This window comes from Cervus canadensis, chromosome 16 (genome assembly GCF_019320065.1).
Source record: "Cervus canadensis isolate Bull #8, Minnesota chromosome 16, ASM1932006v1, whole genome shotgun sequence".
Classification (NCBI taxonomy): Eukaryota; Metazoa; Chordata; class Mammalia; order Artiodactyla; family Cervidae; genus Cervus; species Cervus canadensis.
Genome location: NC_057401.1, coordinates 64,950,644 through 64,968,497, shown reverse-complemented (window position 1 = coordinate 64,968,497; position 17,854 = coordinate 64,950,644). Strand labels below are relative to the sequence as shown.

At 49.2% G+C, this 17,854-nt stretch overlaps 1 long non-coding RNA gene across 1 annotated transcript; it reads right to left on the bottom strand.

Moving 5' to 3' along the window:
* Positions 1-12,290: 12,290 nt before the first annotated feature.
* LOC122454425 lies at positions 12,291-15,579 on the bottom strand. The gene is made up of 3 exons (XR_006273384.1): positions 15,503-15,579; positions 13,840-14,069; positions 12,291-12,634 (listed from the first exon to the last, which is right to left on the bottom strand). It is a non-coding gene; the product is annotated as an uncharacterized LOC122454425 (long non-coding RNA).
* Between the last annotated feature and the right edge of the window lie 2,275 nt (positions 15,580-17,854).

The window sequence follows — 17,854 nt, the reverse complement described above, 5'->3', positions numbered from 1 at the left end:
AGGTCTTCAGGCAAAGACACCTCCAGCCCAGGGGTCCCAGCTCCTAATTATGATGTGACGCTGATCGTGGCCGGACCTGTGGGCACTTCTAGACCTCTGCTTTCCTCCTTGTGTCACGGGTCTTCCTGCCTTTCATCATTTCACTCGGTAGCTACACAGCAGACACTGGTACCCCTAAACACACATCCTGGAATTTACCACTGAGAAAGTGGAAGCCTCCTCGTGGTGTGTGAGCTTTGCCAGGTGGAATAGCTTGGCTGATGCAGGAAAAACATGTGGGACAGACAAACAAGTTGAGGGTGAATCTCAACAAAAAGCCTGGCGTCCCTAGTGGTCCAGTGGTTAAGACTCCAGGCTTCCGCTGCAGGGGGTGTGGGGTCAGTCTCTGGCTGGCGAGCTAAGAGCTCACATGTGCATGCCACGGCCAAAAAAAAAAAAAGACTACATATTTCCTTCCCCCAGAGTGGAGCTGAAATTGGTTCACTCAAGGCTCCCAGATCCTACTTAATTTTGCTCACTCTGGAACTGAGAAAACCAGAAATTTTCTCTTCAGGGTGTGGGTGTGTGTGTGTGTTCACATAGCTGCTTTGCAGAGTAACTTGCAAAAAATTGCTTGCCCAATTGCTCTCTAATGTGTAGAGATGAGAAAGGAAGTCAAATTCCTTTTCCTGGGCAGGCTCAACATTCTTCATTTTTGCACCACGAATCTGCCTCCTCTTTAGATTTGGGGTCCAGGTAGAGTAACGCTGGACTGGGAAAAGAAGAACGCACCAGCTGGAATCAAGATTGCCGGGAGAAATATCAATAACCTCAGATATGCAGATGACACCACCCTTATGGCAGAAAGTGGAGGACCAAAAAGCCTCCTGATGAAAGTGAAAGAGGGGAGTGAAAAAGTTGGCTTAAAGCTCAACATTCAGAAAACTAAGATCATGGTCCCATCACTTCATGGCAAATAGATGGGGAAACAGTGGCTGACTTTATTTTGGGGGGGTTCCAAAATCACTGCAGACGGTGATTGCAGCCATGAAATTAAAAGACACTTACGCCTTGGAAGGAAAATTAGGACCAATCTAGACAGCATATTAAAAAGCAGAGATGTTACTTTGTCAACAAAGTTCCATCTAGTCAAGGCTATGGTTTTTCCAGTAGTCATGTATGGATGTGAGTGCTGAAGAATTGATGCTTTTGAACTGCGGTGTTGGAGAAGACTCTTGAGAGTCCCTTGGACTGCAAGGAGATCCAACCAAGTCCATCCTAAAGGAGATCAGTCCTGGGTGTTCATTAGAAGGACTGATGTTGAAGCTGAAACTCCAATACTTTGGCCACCTGATGCGAAGAGCTGACTCATTTGAAAAGACCCTGATGCTGGGAAAGATTGAAGGCAGGAGGAGAAGGGGACAACAGAGGATAAGATGGCAGGATGGCATCACTGACTCAATGGACATGGGTTTGGGTGGACTCTGGGAGTTGGTGATGGACAGGAATGCCTGGCGTGCTCTGGTTCATGGGGTCGCAAAGAGTCGGACACGACTGAGCGACTGAACTGGAGAGTGTGAAGATGCTGTGTGTCTCCCTGGCCTCGCTCGGCCCCAGGCCCCAGCCTGGAGAAGGGCCTGACTCCGTGCCCGGCCCTGAGCACATGCTGGGGGTGACTTCCCAGGGGTTAGGAAGGCCTCCCGGGTCCTCGTGGTTCACCTGGGCTTGGTGCTTCCCGCGGGCTCCTCCCATTCCCCAGGGCTCCTCCCCCTGCAGCGCTTTTCTGAAAGGCAGCCACTCTGGGCAGGGCCTTCTGGGGTCAGTCACCCCCTCCCTGCGCCCACTGTGGCCCCGTGCACTGCTGGCCCTGGGCCCACACCCCAGACAGTCATGGGTGCCCCCCGCCCGTCCTGTCCTCTGTGATCTGAGACTCCTACGAGGATGGGGCACATCTCTTTAAAGGCACTGACCCGACCGGAATGAGCCTGCATGTGTGGCCACTGTGCCCTCAGCACCCCGAGCCTGGGGCAGGGGCAGATGGGGGGGATGCTGGAAAAAGAGGGGGTGCACAGAAGCAGAAGCGGGCGTGGAAAGGGACAAATTGCACTGACTTCATCGTTTTTCATGTAGGAAGAGTTTCTAAAATGGCTTACTTTTTAAAAAGCCAAACAGATCCCAAAGCCTCCGCTTTTTATAGAACATCAGTCCTGGTTCCAAATTAGCAAGCCTTAATCTTCCGCCTGGTCTAGTTCTGAAGTGACTGTTAAGCTGCTGGGTTAGGACGATCATCCTTGACGAGGTGGGGGAGGCAGGGAAGGGGCGGGGTGTGGGCCAGCGCTCAGGAGACGTCACCCAGCCTCTGAGGCGCCCCTGGGAGCCGGAGAGGCACAGCCACTCGGTGCCCCCGGCATCCCCAACAGCCCCGGAGAAAGGCCTGCTGAGCCAGCATCAGGGGCGCCACCCTGAAGCATCTTTTTTTCCTCTTTCTCTTTTGAGCATCACTGGGGGATCGTTCACCTAGGATCACACCGGCAGTGCATCGTGTTGGTCGGGAAGAATTCATTTTCCGTGCAAATCAAAAGAAGGTTTCTGAAGAAAGGGAAGATGTTTTCAGAAAGCTGTGTTCGGCCCCTGCCCGGAGCTCAGGCGCCAAGCTGCTTCTCCTGCTTGGTTCGGGGCAGCCTTGAGCTGGGGCCCCTGCTCCCCAGTGCCGCCCTGGGGGCCGGGCCAGGAACAACACTCACATGGGCACTTTCTCCACTTGGACCCCATGTATTCGTTTCCTCCAGTGCTGTAACAAAGGGCCACAAGCTGGATGATTTCAGTTCAGTTCAGTCACTCAGTCGTGTCCAACTCTTTGCAACCCCATGGACAGCAGCACGCCAGGCCTCCCTGTCCATCCCCAACTCCCGGAGCTTGCCCAAACTCGTGTCCATTGAGTCGGTGATGCCATCCAACCATCTCATCCTCTGTCGTCCCCTTCTCCTCCTGTGCTCAATCTTTCCCAGCATCAGGGTCTTTTCAAATGAGTCAGCTCTTCGCATCAGGGGCCAAAGTATTGGAGTTTCAGCTTCAATATCAGTCCTTCCAATGAACACCCAGGACTGATCTCCTTTAGGATGGACTGGTTGGATCTCCTTGCAGTCCAAGGGACTCTCAAGAGTCTTCTTCAACACCATAGTTCAAAAACATCAGTTCTTCTGTGCTCAGCTTTCTTTATGGGGAAGGCTCCACCCTCCAATGCAGGAAGTGTGGTTTCAGTCCCTGATGGGGAACAAAGATCCCACCTGCCACAGGGTGCGGTCAAAAATGAAACTAAATGAATAAATAGAGCAAAGTCAAGGAAGGAAGTCATCCATTTATTTACAAGATTATTATTATTATTATTATTTTGGTACGACACAAACAAATCTGTCTACAAACCAGAAACTGACTCACAGACGCAGAAATCAGACTTTTGGTTGCCAAGGGGGAGGGGCTGGGGGAGGGAAGGCGTGGGAGTTTGGGAATAGCAGATGCAGACAAGTATATATAGGATGGATAAACAATAAGGTCCCAGTGTGGAGCACAGGGATCTATATCCAATATCCTGGAATAAACAGTAATGGAAAAGAATATGAAAAAGAACATATTAATATATATGTATAGCTGAATCACTTTGCTGTACTGCAGATATTAACAGAATGCCGTAAATCAACCACACTTCAATAAAAGATAAAAATGAAAACTATTTTTTGGACCTGGGATTTACAGAATCCGGTCCATCATCACCCTTGGTTCAGCACACATCATCGTGGTCGTGGTCGTCGCTCAGTCGTGTCCATCTCTTTGTGACCCCATGGACTGTAGCCCTCCAGGCTCCTCTGTCCACAGGATTCTCCGGGCCAGAATAATGGAGTGGGTTGCCATTTCCTGCTCCAGGAGATCTTCCTGATCCAGGGATCAAACCCGTGTCTCCTGCACTGCAGGCAGATTCTTTACCATCTGGGCCACCAGGGAAGCCAGCACATCATCGCAGTGCCTTGCTTTTTCTGCCTCACTTCCGTCGTGTGTCTCAGAATATAACAGCACAGCGGTGATGTCTGATGCTTGTCTGTTGTGTTGGGCGCTGCTCCTGGTGTTTCGTGCGCATGTTCACGGTACCCCCGGCCATGGTGTGCTCCACCAGCACCTCATCTCCCCGACGAACTTGTGAGGAGAGTAATTGTCACATTCTCGGGAATTTTGTGAGTCGGTTCTTAAACCACTGGGAGCTTGAAATGATCACTATGGAAATATTTACCTCCACGGAAACCAGCAGACGCCACAGGTCAAGGTCCTTGAATTGAGAGCCCCTTTAGCTTCATGCCATTGCCCGTGGGGTTGGCACTCTGATGCTCCCACTTTACAGATGAAGAAACTGAGGTGCCTTCCAAGGGCACACAGCCAGCATAGGGTGAGCCTGAATTTGACCCCAGGAAGGCACCCAGCCTCACGACCCCATAGCCACTGTCTACCCCCTGGTGTCTCCCGCCCACCACAGGCAGCCTCCCTACGTGTTAAAAACTCCTCAAGATGGAAATTCCAGTGACTGTGTAATATTCCATTATATTATCCCTCAGGAGACTGGAGGCCCTTCAGTGGATTTCCTTTTCTCCAATGGTGAATGCAGCCTCACTTCTAGAGTGACAGGAACAAAATCTGGGACAGACTTACTGTGAGAGCTGCCGCTCGGCTCGCTCACACACACACTCACACACCCACATCCACACATTCACACGAATGTGCACACACAAACACATGCAAATAGAGACAGGTTCATACACCTACATATACGCATTTGCTCCCCCATACATACACGGGCTTCCGAAGTGGTGTTAGTGGTAAAGAACCCGCCTGCAATGCAGGAGACCTAAGAGATGCGGGTTCAATCCCTGGGCAGGGAAGATCCCCTGGAGGAGGAAATGGCAACCCACTCTGGTATTCTTGCCTGGAGAATCCCTTGGACAGAGGAGCCTGGCAGGTTACAGTCCATAGAGTCAAACACACACGACTGAAGTGACTTAGCACGCACACACACACACACACGCTTCTACAATCACCCAGCACTCAGTGTGGAGACAGCCTTCATGACACATCAGGTTTGGGGGTTCTTTCTCTTCCCAAGAATTAGGACTCCTGGGGGGCAGGGAAGCCAGGATCAGTTTCCTAAAGTGCTCAGCAAGGCGCCCAGCCTGTATAAAGGGCCCCACGGCTGTTCTCAGATGAAGGTGGAAATCGTGAAGAAATGAGCAAACGTAGCTCCGACTTGGAAAACTCCTTGGGACATCTTCGTTATCAACATCTCTTTCCTCGTGGGGTGTATTAGTTTACTCAGGCTGCCGTAACAAAACCCTGCAGACTGGATGACTTAAACAACAGGAATGTATCACCTCCCAGGTCTGGAGAAAGAAGTCCAAGGTCCAGCAGTGGGCATGGCTGATTCCTTCTGAAGCTGTGGGGGAGACCCTGGTCCCTGTCTCTCTCCTGGCTTCTGGCCAGCTTGGTTTGCTGGCCATCTTGGCATTCCTTGGCTTGCGGACACTGCACCCCAGTGTCTGTCCTCAAGTTCCTGTGATGTTCTCCCTGCATGTGTGTCTGTGTGCAGATTTCCCCTTTTTGTAGCAGTCCCATTGGATCAGGGACCGCCCCCTCCCCCACTCTAGAATCATCTCATCTTAGCTAATCACATCTCTGACAGTCCATCTGTGAATAAGTCACATCCTCGGGGGGCCGGAGGTTAGGGCTTCAGCTCTGAATTTGGAGCAGAGCTTTCTTGATGGCTCAGTGGGAAAAGAATCTGTCTTCAACACAGGAGGCACAGGAGATGCGAGTTTGATCCCTGGGTCAGGAAGATCCACTGGAGGAGGAAATGGCAACCCACTCTAGTACTCTGGCCTAAAAAATCCCCTGGACAGAGGAACCTGGTGGGCTGCAGTTCATGGGGTCACAAAGAGTCGGACCTGACTGAGCAATAAAGGAGGCTTGACAAAATTCAACTTTAGACCTATGGTGCTGGAGAAGACTGTTGAGAACCCCTTGGACTGCAAGGAGATCAAACCAGTGAATCCTAAAAGAAATCAACCCTGAATATTCATTGGAAGGACTGATGCTGAAGCTGAAGCTCCAGTACTTTGGCCACCCATGCGAAGAGCTGACTCATTGGAAAAATCCCTGATGCTGGGAAAGACTGAAGGCAGAAGAAGAGGTCGACAGAGAATGAGATGGTTGGATGGCATCAAGATGACTGGGTGGTATCATCGACTCCGTGGACATGAGTTTGAGCCAACTCTAGGAGATAGTGAAGGACAGGGAAGCCTGGTGTGCTGCAGTCCGTGGGGTCACAAAGAGTCAGACACAACTTGGCGACTCAACAACAACATGGGCATCTCACCTTCTCTCTCCCCTGCAGCTCCGCACGCCAGTGGGCCATTTGAGACAATAACATGGAAGACAACTGTGTACTCTCTCATCTCTTAACTGCGCACTAAACTTTCCTCCAAATACCCTACACCCATTCACTGGGTCACGATACAGCTTTCAGGATGCGTTTGGTAGAAATGAAGCTAACTGAAAAGACCTTAAGGTAATGGATATTTCTACACCGTATCTGAGGCTCCGACCTTGAGCTATCTTTCCACGCTTCTGACATGAGAAAGACTATGGTGTAACGCTCTTCAGGGTTACTTAATCATAAATCTGCTAAATCCTCTCAAGAAGAGAGGAGGATTAAACAGATGGCCCCTTCAGTCTGTTCCTTGTGAGCACAGCATTAGTTTAATCACGATAGAAATCTCACATCTATTAATGTCTCTTTCAACAGTTCCTAATTCACATTCTCCATAAATATTCCAGAGAGCAATGCAGCAATTTTCTTAAGCTAATACACAAGAGGAGAAATTAGAGAGCCTCTAAGAAGTTATCAAATTTGCCCTCCGGCTCCCCTCCCCCGCCCCTAAAATTGTAAGCTTCTAAGGTTGGGCTCTTCTCCGATAGATTTCCATCAAAAACTTGTGACTCAAATCTTTTTAGACACGAGACAAGAGGTAAGGGCTGTGGGAGGGATCTGTTCCACCAGCTGTGTGACTTTGGGCAAATTACTCAATCTCTCTGAGAGTTATGGCCAACATGCATAAGTATAAGAAGCACCTAGAATAGTCAAATTCATGGAGTCAGAAAGTACATTCATTGGCAGAGGCTGGGAATGAGGCGGATTGGGGAGTTCGTGTTCAGTGGGGTCAGAGTTTCAGTTTAGGCAGGTGAAAAGTCCAGGAGATGGGTGATAGTGAGAGATGACAATGTGAACGTAGTTAGTGCCGCTGAACTGAGCAGTTAAATACGGTTAACATTGTATGTTTTTATATTATGTGACTTTATCACAATAAAAAAAAATTTTTTAATAAAAGAAAAGAGAGAGGGAGCACAAAACCTCCTTGCCGTGGTGGGCGTGGGGATTAAATCAAGTGATACAGGTGGAATCTCTGACACAGAGCAGGCCCACGCTAAACACCAGATCCCTTTCTCCCCTCCTCTGAGCAGGGGTCTTAACCAGCCTCCCTGCTACCCACAAGGAAATTACAGCCTCCCAAGCACATGAGTCACTTGCAAATATAAAATGTTAGTATACAACTGCTCTAATGCATTTTTAAATAAGAAACTCGTAATTATGTTAGAACTTTGGATTCTAGAATTGTGTCAAGACAAGAATTACCGGCCTTGACATTCTGTGGTTCTCCCCACCCTTCCTCTAGTCTCAGCTCAGGCTTGGAAACGCTTCCAGTGCCTATGCTTGCCCGCCTGCCCACCTGCCTGCCTGACGACTGGACCTGCCACGTGTTCATTAGGTAAAGGAGTGGCCGGTGGGTGAGGTCCGGCAGTGCTGGGTGCAGAGAGCCTCACCACCGGCGCAGACGGCCGTGTGGTTCCTGGGTGCTCAGAAGCCCAGGAGTCTAAGACTGCTGGACAAGGCCCTCAGGGACCCAGGCTTATCCGACTCTTGTCCAGTGGGCTTTTCTTGTTGCCTCTTGGTTTCAAAAGGGCTGCTGCAGCTCTAGACACCATATCTTCTTTCAAGACAGCAAGAAGGGGAAAAGTGAAGGCTCTGACCATGTCTGTGTCTTTTATCAGGAAACTAAAAGTGTTCCTTGCAACGCCATGGACTGGAGCCTGCCAGGCTCCTCTGTCCATGGGATTCTCCCGGCAAGAACCCTGGAGTGGGTAGTCACTCCCTTCTCCAGGGGAATCTTCCTGACTCAGGGGTCCAACCTGAAGCTCTCATGTTGCGGGCGGATTTCTTACTGTCGGAGCCACCAAAGATTTTGCAAAAGCCAGGGGACTTCTGCTTCCTTCGAGGGCACGTATTTTGCTAACAAGGCAGAGGTGAGGGAGGGCTTTGGATGGATTGCTAAAGAGTCTGCCATAGAAACTCAGAATGTTCTGAAGACAGCCATTTAGGAGAGGGGCTGGTAAATAACTTAAGCTGACACCTTTCTGAGATGACAGGAACTGAGGCTAGTCCTGTCCTAGAAGCCTTGTTATTCAGGGGCCTGTATTATTTTTGTGAAGACAAAAAAGAAAGTGGAAAATGGTGAGCCCACATAAATCTGCTATTTGTTTGTTTTGTTTTGTTTTTTCTTTTTTTGGAGTGCCATGCCGCATATGGGCGCTTAGTTCCCAACTAGGGATTGAACCCCTGCCCCCTGCAATGGAAGTGTGGAGTCTTAACTACTGTGTCACCAGCAAAGTCCAATCTATTGCGCTTTAAAAGCAAAGACACTTTTACAGTTTGGTCTAATGTTTTGGAGAGAGCAAAACAATGATCATTCTGGTACATTCACATTAGTTTTGGAAACAATGCTTGTGACAATAAATGAAAGTGACTAGCTTTTGAAAAACATGCCTAGACTTACCCATCTAAAAGGAGGTTGTCATGGGGTGTCTGGGTACACTCTACTTTTCAATAATATAGCTTGTCTTTGCCGAGACATCTACGTGGTCCTTACAACATCCAAGTGAAGAGGCACGTAAGAAAACCAGTTTGATTGCTTTCAAAAGCAGTCCTCAGTTTTCACCTAAAAATGCCTTATTTATCCAAATTTGATCACTCCCCTTGCTCCCCAGACTCTGCTCTGAATGACTCAGCTTTTGCTAGAATTCAAATCAACCCTCAGCATTTGAAGTTGTGCGGTTGTTTTTTTTTTTTTTTTTAAAGAATATATCTTAGGCAATTTACCACAAGGTTTGAAAGCAGTCCAAGTGTTAGGGACGCTGAAATATGCATGTCACTTCTCAAGGTGACTCTCTTTGGGGTCCTTGCTTCTGCAACGGCTGAAGTATCTGCTGTGTAACCGTGACGCATCCTCCCCGACTCCGGAGAAGGCTCGTGAGCCTGCCAGGGGCTGGCCACCCTGGGAAGCCTGAGCTCCCAGGGGAAAAACACCTAGAGGGTGAACACGTACCTTGAGGCTCAAGGCGAAAAGTGAAAGCGTTACTCCCTCAGTCCTGTCCGACTCTTTGTGACCCCATGGACTGTAGTCCGCCAGGCTCCTCTGTCCATGGAAATGTCCCAGGCAAGAATCCTGGAGTGGGTTGCCATTCATTTCCTCCTCCAGGAGAGCTTCCCAACCCAGGGATCGAATCCAGATCTCCTGTGTCACAGGAAGATTCTCTACCATCTGAGCCACCAGGGAGACCCTTTGGAGGCTTCATTGAGTTCCCAAATACAAATCAAAATAGGTGAGTAGTAGGCTGGATCCTGGAACATGTTGACATGGAGAAAGATGAACTAACCTGCTGAGCTGGCCAAGCCACCCTGGGCTGGGCGCTGGGGCCTCTGGGGTCAGGAGCTCCCAGGACAGGAAGCCAACACTGGGTAAGGCCAACCGTGGACCTGTCCCCAGCAGGCCAACTCAGCCACTCCTGTGCTGTTTCCAGGGGAACGAGTTATTCCATTGTCACATTTGAGACCCGGGAGCCCCCTGGGGAACCTGGTGGAAGGATGCTGAGTGGGGCCCAGGTGGCAGATGCCCCCAGGACAGGCTGGCGCAGTGGCTGAGAGGGCAGGTGGCATTCCTCTGTCCCTTGCTCTGGGTTTTTTCCTCCTGTTTGCAAAATCCAGGCACTGAGCAAGCCTGCTCCTCGCACGGGTGGCATTCAAAGTCACAGCTGCTCTGGGCTGAGATCGTTAAATTAGCAAGATTTAATTAGGTCATCATCCCTGCCAGTGCCTTTTATTCAATTACTCATTCACTCTCATCCCACAAGCATTTATTAAGTACCCACTATGTGCCAACTACTGGCATGACGGCGCTTAACCGTTTGGGAGCCCAGAGTGATTATAACATAAATCTCCTTCTTTGGTGAGCCTGAGAGTGGTGGCTGCAATCCTTTATGGAAAAACCATCAAATCATCATCTTTAATAAAGGCAGATGGTACACACAGATTTGCGGGCATGATAGGAGTTCATTATAAGTTTATTATAAGTACTTTCATCAGAGTAATTTCAAGGTCTTTGAAACTATTGTAACAGCCCCCCCAGGGATGGCATTTCACAAGCCTGAATAACATTGGCTTGGCATCCAATGCAGTCAGCCCCCTGGCAGGTGATTAGGGAGACCTGGCTGCAAGGAAATTGTTATTATTTGGTGACCAGGAAAAGTGAAGCCAGCTCCCTCACCCAAGAAGAGAAAGGCCAAGAGAAAAATTAACCTGGGAGCCGGTCCCATGTCGGTGTATATTCATGTGCTGAGAAACGGATTCAATCCCTCTATCTTGGAGGACACGAGGGAGGGTTCTCCTGGCAAGGGCAGAAGACCGCCACCCCATCCCTGGGGAAGGTACCACACTCGTGGGGACAGGCTTGGGGGCCCTGCCTCTGTGTGGTTCTAGGGCCTCGCTGGTCTCGGTACCCTGGCGCCAAAGACCCTGCAGAGAGAGACTTTCCATCATGATTCCCGCGAAGGCTTCGCTTAAAACCCTTTTACTCATCAACTCTGGGGTGCACCCCTGACATGGTGTGTGCCCCTACACGGCCCTGCACTGTCTAAACTTGGCTCACATCCCAGGGGCTTCTCCCAGTGTTCCCTGGGTCACCCCCCAGCCCCCCGCACACACACACACATCACTAAGACACTGCCATCCCCAGCCCAGGCCTGGCTCTCTTTCTCTGCAGTTTCTCCACCTGCCTGACTCTATTCCCAATTCCTACTGCGTGCTTTTCCCTGGGACCCGGCCAGTTCCTCTTCCTCCTCCTCCGAACACAGGATCTTCAGGCCTCATGCCCCCAGCACACAGACAGTGAGAGCCAGGTAACCTGTCTTTCCTCCCCCAGCAGGCTCTGCAGCGAAGAAATAGAACTGCTTTCCGAGCCTAAGCACCATCTAGATCAGAACTAAATCCTCCTGTGATCGGTTTGGGGCTGATTTCCGTGCTAATCGGAAATATCTGCCAACATTTACAGAGCGTCCCCACGAGCCAGGATGTTCACACATCGGCACGTCTCATCCTCATAGCAACCTGCTCACGTGGGAACAATTACTCTCTCCACTCCCCAGCGAGGTTAAGTATATTTCTCGGGGTCACAGAGCTGGTGACAGGCAGAGGCTGGATTCAACCCCAGACAGCCCAAGAGCCCACTCTCTCAGCCAGAGTCTGGAGGGCCTTGTCTCATCGAGGGTCCCCATCCCCAGGCCTCCATCACCCAGTCATCCCCTGCTGCTGGATTTGCCCCGATGTTCGGTAATCCTTGCCGTGTCGCGAGCATCCCACACGTAACGGCATCAAACAAGAACCATCGTATCATGTTCAGGGATTCTGCAGCTCAAGAGTTTTGACAGGCGGACGGGGGCATGGTTTGAAGGCCCAGCGGGGAAGACCTGAATGGTGAGGGGCTGGGGTTACCTGGATGCTTCTTCACTCTTAGCACCTGCGGTGGACTGACTTGGGAGTGGGTTCAGCTGAGAATGCATATGGAGCGCCTGCAAGTGACTTCTGTGGGTGCCGTGGGCTTCCTGCCAGGGGCGGCTGGGATCTGAGCGGGACTCTCCTGGGAAGGAACTTGCCAAGAGAACTGAGAAGGAACTATCCAAGAGAACTGGGCAGAAGCTTGGACCTGTTGGGACGCAGCCTAGGAATCACACAGCATCCCTGCTGTCGCAGGTAACCGAGGTCCCCGGTGATGGAGGAGGAGACCCCCCCCACTTCTTGATGGGAGACTGGCGAGGTCACACCGCAGAAGAATGCCAGAGATGGGAGAGGACCTGGGGCCATCTTTGGAAAACACAGTCTGTACTCACCGGCCTAGCCCCGGCCTCCCTCCTCCAAAAACATTTTTGTCTCAGTTACAGTTCTCCCTCTGGCCCCAGGGTACTAACTTCCTATTCTGTGTTCTGGTTTCCCTGGGAATGGGAAGCCAGCCCTGATGGGTGGCATACAAGCATCTGTTGGGTGTACTAGGTTTTCTAGGGATGATACCGGGAACAAAATGAGCCCTGATCAGAGAGGCCCAGCTGCTCCCCACGGTGGCCTCCTGTTCATGGTATCCTGGAGTGTTTCCTGGTACTTAGGTGATAGAAGACAACAACACTGCTTCACTTCATCATCTCTGGGCATTTCGGATCCAAATCCATCCTCCAGTTTCTGTTGATGGAGGAGCTTGTTGAGAACATGGGTCCCAGGAACCCACCCCCAGGGTCTGGTTGAAATGGTCTGGGATCAGGCAGCATTGGTGGGGTGTTTTTTTGGTTTTGTTGTTGTTGTTTGATTTTGTTTTTGTAGTTGTTTTTTGACTGCACTGGCTCTTAGTTGTAGCATAAGCGTTCTAGTTTCATGATGAGGGATCAAACTCTGACCCCCTGCCTTGGGAGAGTGAAGCCTTAACCACTGGACCGCTAGGGAAGTCCCAGCACTGGTGGTTTTCTTGCAGGGTTCCTGAGCCTGAGAACACCTGTGTTAGATCATGTGCCTTTGTGATCACTGGGCTAGACCACCTTCCCTCTCCAGAAGCCAAGTGGGTACATGATACCTTCACTGGCTACTAGACAGAACACACTCTTTTTAAAGAGCTTGAAAAGTGTTGTCACCTGCCCACTGACCAAGGACAAGTAGCTATTTGTGCTGAAAAAGAAAATGGTGCAGATTCAACCTGTTTAGCTACTGTGCTCCTTTACAGTGGCCTATCAACAAAGAACTGAGATGCAGGCTCCTTGTGTGGTTAAAACTCTTAATTATAACTCAAGAGCAGGGGCTAAGACCATTTCCCAAAGGACTACTGGCCTTTAAAAATGACTCTCCAGGAGAAGACAGGAGGAGGCTCCCTTTAAACTTGCTTTTCCTTGGTCTGGGGCAGTGCACACAGGGCAACTTCACAAATGATGCTCAAAATATGTTTAAAAGCAACTTTTTAAGAAATTTTGTGTTTATGTGCTCCGTCGATCAGTTGTGTCTGACTATTTGTGGCCCCATGGACAGTATCTTGACAGACTCCTCTGTTCATGGAATTTTCCAGGCAAGACTACTGGAGTGGGTTGCCATTTCCTCCTCCAGGGAATCTTCCCAACCAGGGATTGACCCTGTGTCTCTTGCATCTCTTGCATTGGCAGTCAGGTCCTTTACCACTAGTGCCACCTGGGAATGCCCGAAAGCTGGAGCTAGTACATCGGAATATTTTACATACTCCTAAAATGCCAAGTGGCTGATCCCATCTCTTTTTTTTCTAGTTTGGTGTGAAACTCACAAGGATCAATGTAAGCAGTTTATTCATAACCGAGCAATAAAACCATGACAAGAACAAGCCCGCTGCCCAAGTGGGGATGGGCCATGTCTCCTTCTGTGTACAAACTCACCAGACTGCAAAACTGTTGGCTTGTCTCCCGAGGTGAGAAGCATGTCCTCGGTGTTTGCTCAGAGCTGCTTCCTGCAGGCAACTCAACTCATGTCCCAGGACGGGATCAAAAAGGGGCGAGATGCGTCTTCCCGCGCTAGGGAGGCCACCTTGGTTTTGACCAAGAGCCTCAGGTCTTGGTAGCAGCTGCCCTCAGTGGAGCGGCCTTGGTCGGATTACTCAAACTCCCATCTGGAAATAGGAGACAGTGGTGGACCTTGCCCCCTGGGGTTGTTAGGAGTTAACACACGTGAAATACTTCAAACGCTGCCTGACTCAGAGGAGACATTGTGAAGCTTCACCGGCCTCCCTCGTGCTGAAACGGTCATGGACGGGGAGGTGGTTTCCTCCAGGGGATGAGGTTGCCTGCCCACCCCACCCCCCAAATTTATAATAACCCACACACAGCACTGCTGCAAAGCTCTGCTGGGTGTCCATATCCACCTCGCACACACACACACCTCACACACACACCTCATATCCACACATGCATGCACACCCACCTCACACACACACACATCACACACACACACACCTCACACACACACCTCATATACACACATGCATGCACACCCACCTCACACACATGCATACACGCACAGCTCACATACACACACGTACACACACGTACCTCACACACACACCCCTCACACACACACCTCATATACACACACACACGCCCACCTCACACACACACACAACTCACACACACATACCTCACACACACCCCTCACACACACATCTCATATACACACATGCATGCACACCCACCTCACACACACACACAACTCACACACATGCATACACACACATACCTCACACACACCCCACACACACACCTCATATACACACATGCACACACACCCACCTCACACACACGCATACACACACACCTCACATACACACACATGCACACACACATACACACACCGCTCACACACACACATGCACACACACACATCTCATACACATGTGTACACATACCTCACACATGCATACACACACACCTCACATACACACAGACACACACACACCTCACACACACCCCTCACACACACATACACACACATCTCACACACACATGCATACACACACCATGTGCACACACATGCACACACACACACGTCTCTCACACACACACCTCACACACACATACACACACATCTCACACACACATATACACACATCTCACACACACATACACATGTCCCTTACACACACAGCTTGTGCTCACACACAGACACACACAGACACACACACACCTCTCACACACACATACACACACATCTCACTCACACATGCATACACACACACTATGTGCACACACACCACATACACACACACACATCCCTTACACACACAGCTTGTGCTCACACACATACACACACGTGTGCACACACTCCTCCCCTGATGACCTCCTCACTCTCAGTGGCTCCTGCACACAGTAGGTGCTCAACCCATGCACCTTGGCTAGAATTAATGTAACTCTGATCACCTGGGCAGGAAGGAGCAGGCTTGGAAAGTCATCCCTGGCCTCTAAGGCTAAGGACAATGCGAAGCCTCTGAACTCTTGGATTCTTCTAGAAGATCCCATGGGCTCAGAAGCGATTTCTCCTCCTTCTCACCTTCTTCCAGGAAGTGGTGCTTCTCTCTCCCCGGCAAACCCCAGGTCTCAGGCACTCTCCACTAACGTCAGGGCCAGTTTGAAGTTTGCTCTGTTTTCAGCCCTCCCGGCTGGGAAGGTTTATACTTATTTTTTTAATAACATATTAACTTATTTTAACTTTTTCTCTTTAAATAAATGCACACTTACAGAAGAGTGGCCAAAACAGTACCAAAATTCCCACATACCTTCACCCAGGTGCAGACCTGTTATTAACATTTTGCCCAATTTTGCCACATCATCCCTCTTTTTCTAGCTAAATATATAATCTTTCCCTGATCTATTTAAAAGTAGGTTTCAGATATCATGCTCCTAGATCCTCTGTCCCTGGAATCCTCCAGGCAAGAATACTGCAGTGGGTAGCCGTTCCCTTCTCCAGGATGGAACCCGGGTCTCCTGCATGGCAGGTGGATTCTTTACCATCTGAGCCCCCAGGGAAGCCAAATATTCCCACATATATCTCCTAAGAACAAGGACATTCTCTTAGGTAACCGCAGTGCAGTTATCTGAGTCAGGAAATTTGTCACTGATAGAATATTATTCCTGATCACCAAGTGCCCCAATGAGGTCTTTATAGCATTTTTCTCCCAGTCCAGGATCCACACCAGGATTGCATGTTATATTTAGTTGCCAAGGTCTGTTTGGTCTTCTTTCTTCTGAAATCTTTTGTTAGCCTTCTCTTCATCTTGAATGACAATGATATTTTTGAAGGGCATAGAAGAACATGACAGTTATTGCCAGAGAGTTGTAAGAGACTAGTATAAAAAGCTCTACATAACCTTCACCGAGATGACCTGCAATTTGGGTTTATCTGAGGTTTCAGATTTTGAGGGGAGAATGGACACCTAAGTTACCTCCTCACTGCCTTCCATCTGGAGGCACATGATATTCATTTTGTCCTTTTTTTAATTATGTTGCCTTTCAGTTTAAGCTTCATCTTTTAATATGCCTGTGGGCCATTTTTATATAATCTTTGAGAAAACATCTATGCAAGTCCTCTGCTCGTTTTTAAATTGGGTTGTTTGTCTTGTTATTGAGTTGCTAGAGTTCTTCATGTATTCTGGAGACGGGACTCTTCTCAGATACGTTGCTTTGTCAATATCTTCTCTGACTCCGTGGGTTGTCTTTTCACTTTTCTTCTGATGCTGTCACGTTCATCATGATCAAGTGCAGCTTATCGATGTTTTTTCCTTTGTTGCTTGTACTTTTGGTGTCATATCTGAGAAACTATTGCCAAATTCAACATCAAAAAGGTTTTCTTATATGTTTCCTTTTGTAGTTTTTGCTCTTACATATAAATCTTTGGTCCATTTTAAGTTAATTTTCGAATAGGTCTAAGGTAAAGATCAGGCTTCCCTGGTAGCTCAGCTGGTAAAGAATCCTCCTGCAATGCAGGAGACCCCAGTTCGATTCCTGGGTTGGGAAGATCCGCTGGAGAAGGGACAGGCTACCCACTCTAGTATTCTTGGGCTTCCCTGATGGTTCAGCTGGTAAAGAATCTGCCTGCAATAAGGGAGACCTGGGTTCGATCCCTGGGTTGGGAAGATCCCCTGGAGAAGGGAAAGGCTACGCACTCCAGTATTTGAGCCTGGAGAATGCCATGGACTGTATAGTCCATGGGATCACAAAGAGTCGGACACGGCTGAGTCACTTTCACTTTCACAAGGTAAAGATCACAGTTCATTCTTTTGCATGTGGCTCTTCCAGTTATTGAAAAGACATTCTCCTTTTTAATATTTATTTATTTGGCTGCATCTGATCTTAGTCATGACAGTTGGAATCTTTGACCTTCGTTGTGGCATGTGGGATCTTTAGTTGCAGCAAGTGAACTCTTAGCTGAAGCATGTGGGATCCAGTTCCCTGACCAAGGAATGGAACCCGGGCCCCCTGCATTGGCAGCGCAGAATCTCAGCAGAGTCTTAGCCACTGGACTACCAGGTAAGTCCCGAAAAGACATTCTTTCTCCCACTGAATGCTCTTGGCACCCTTGTTGAAAATCAGCTGACCACAGACACATGGGTCTAATTCTGGAACTCCATATTTCTCTTTTATTGGTCTCTGTTTTTAGTACATGAGTACCACACTGTCTTGACTATTGTTTTGTAGTATGTTTTGTAATCAAGAAGCAGGAGTCCTACCTTTTTCTTTTTTACAATAATTTTTTCACTATTCTGGATTAGGACTCACTGGGTTGGGAAGATCTCCCAGAGAAGGGAATAGCTACACACACCAGTATTCTGGCCTGGAGAATTCACTCCATGGGGTTGCAAAGAGTCGAACATGACTGAGCAACTTTCTCTTTTTCACTTGGATT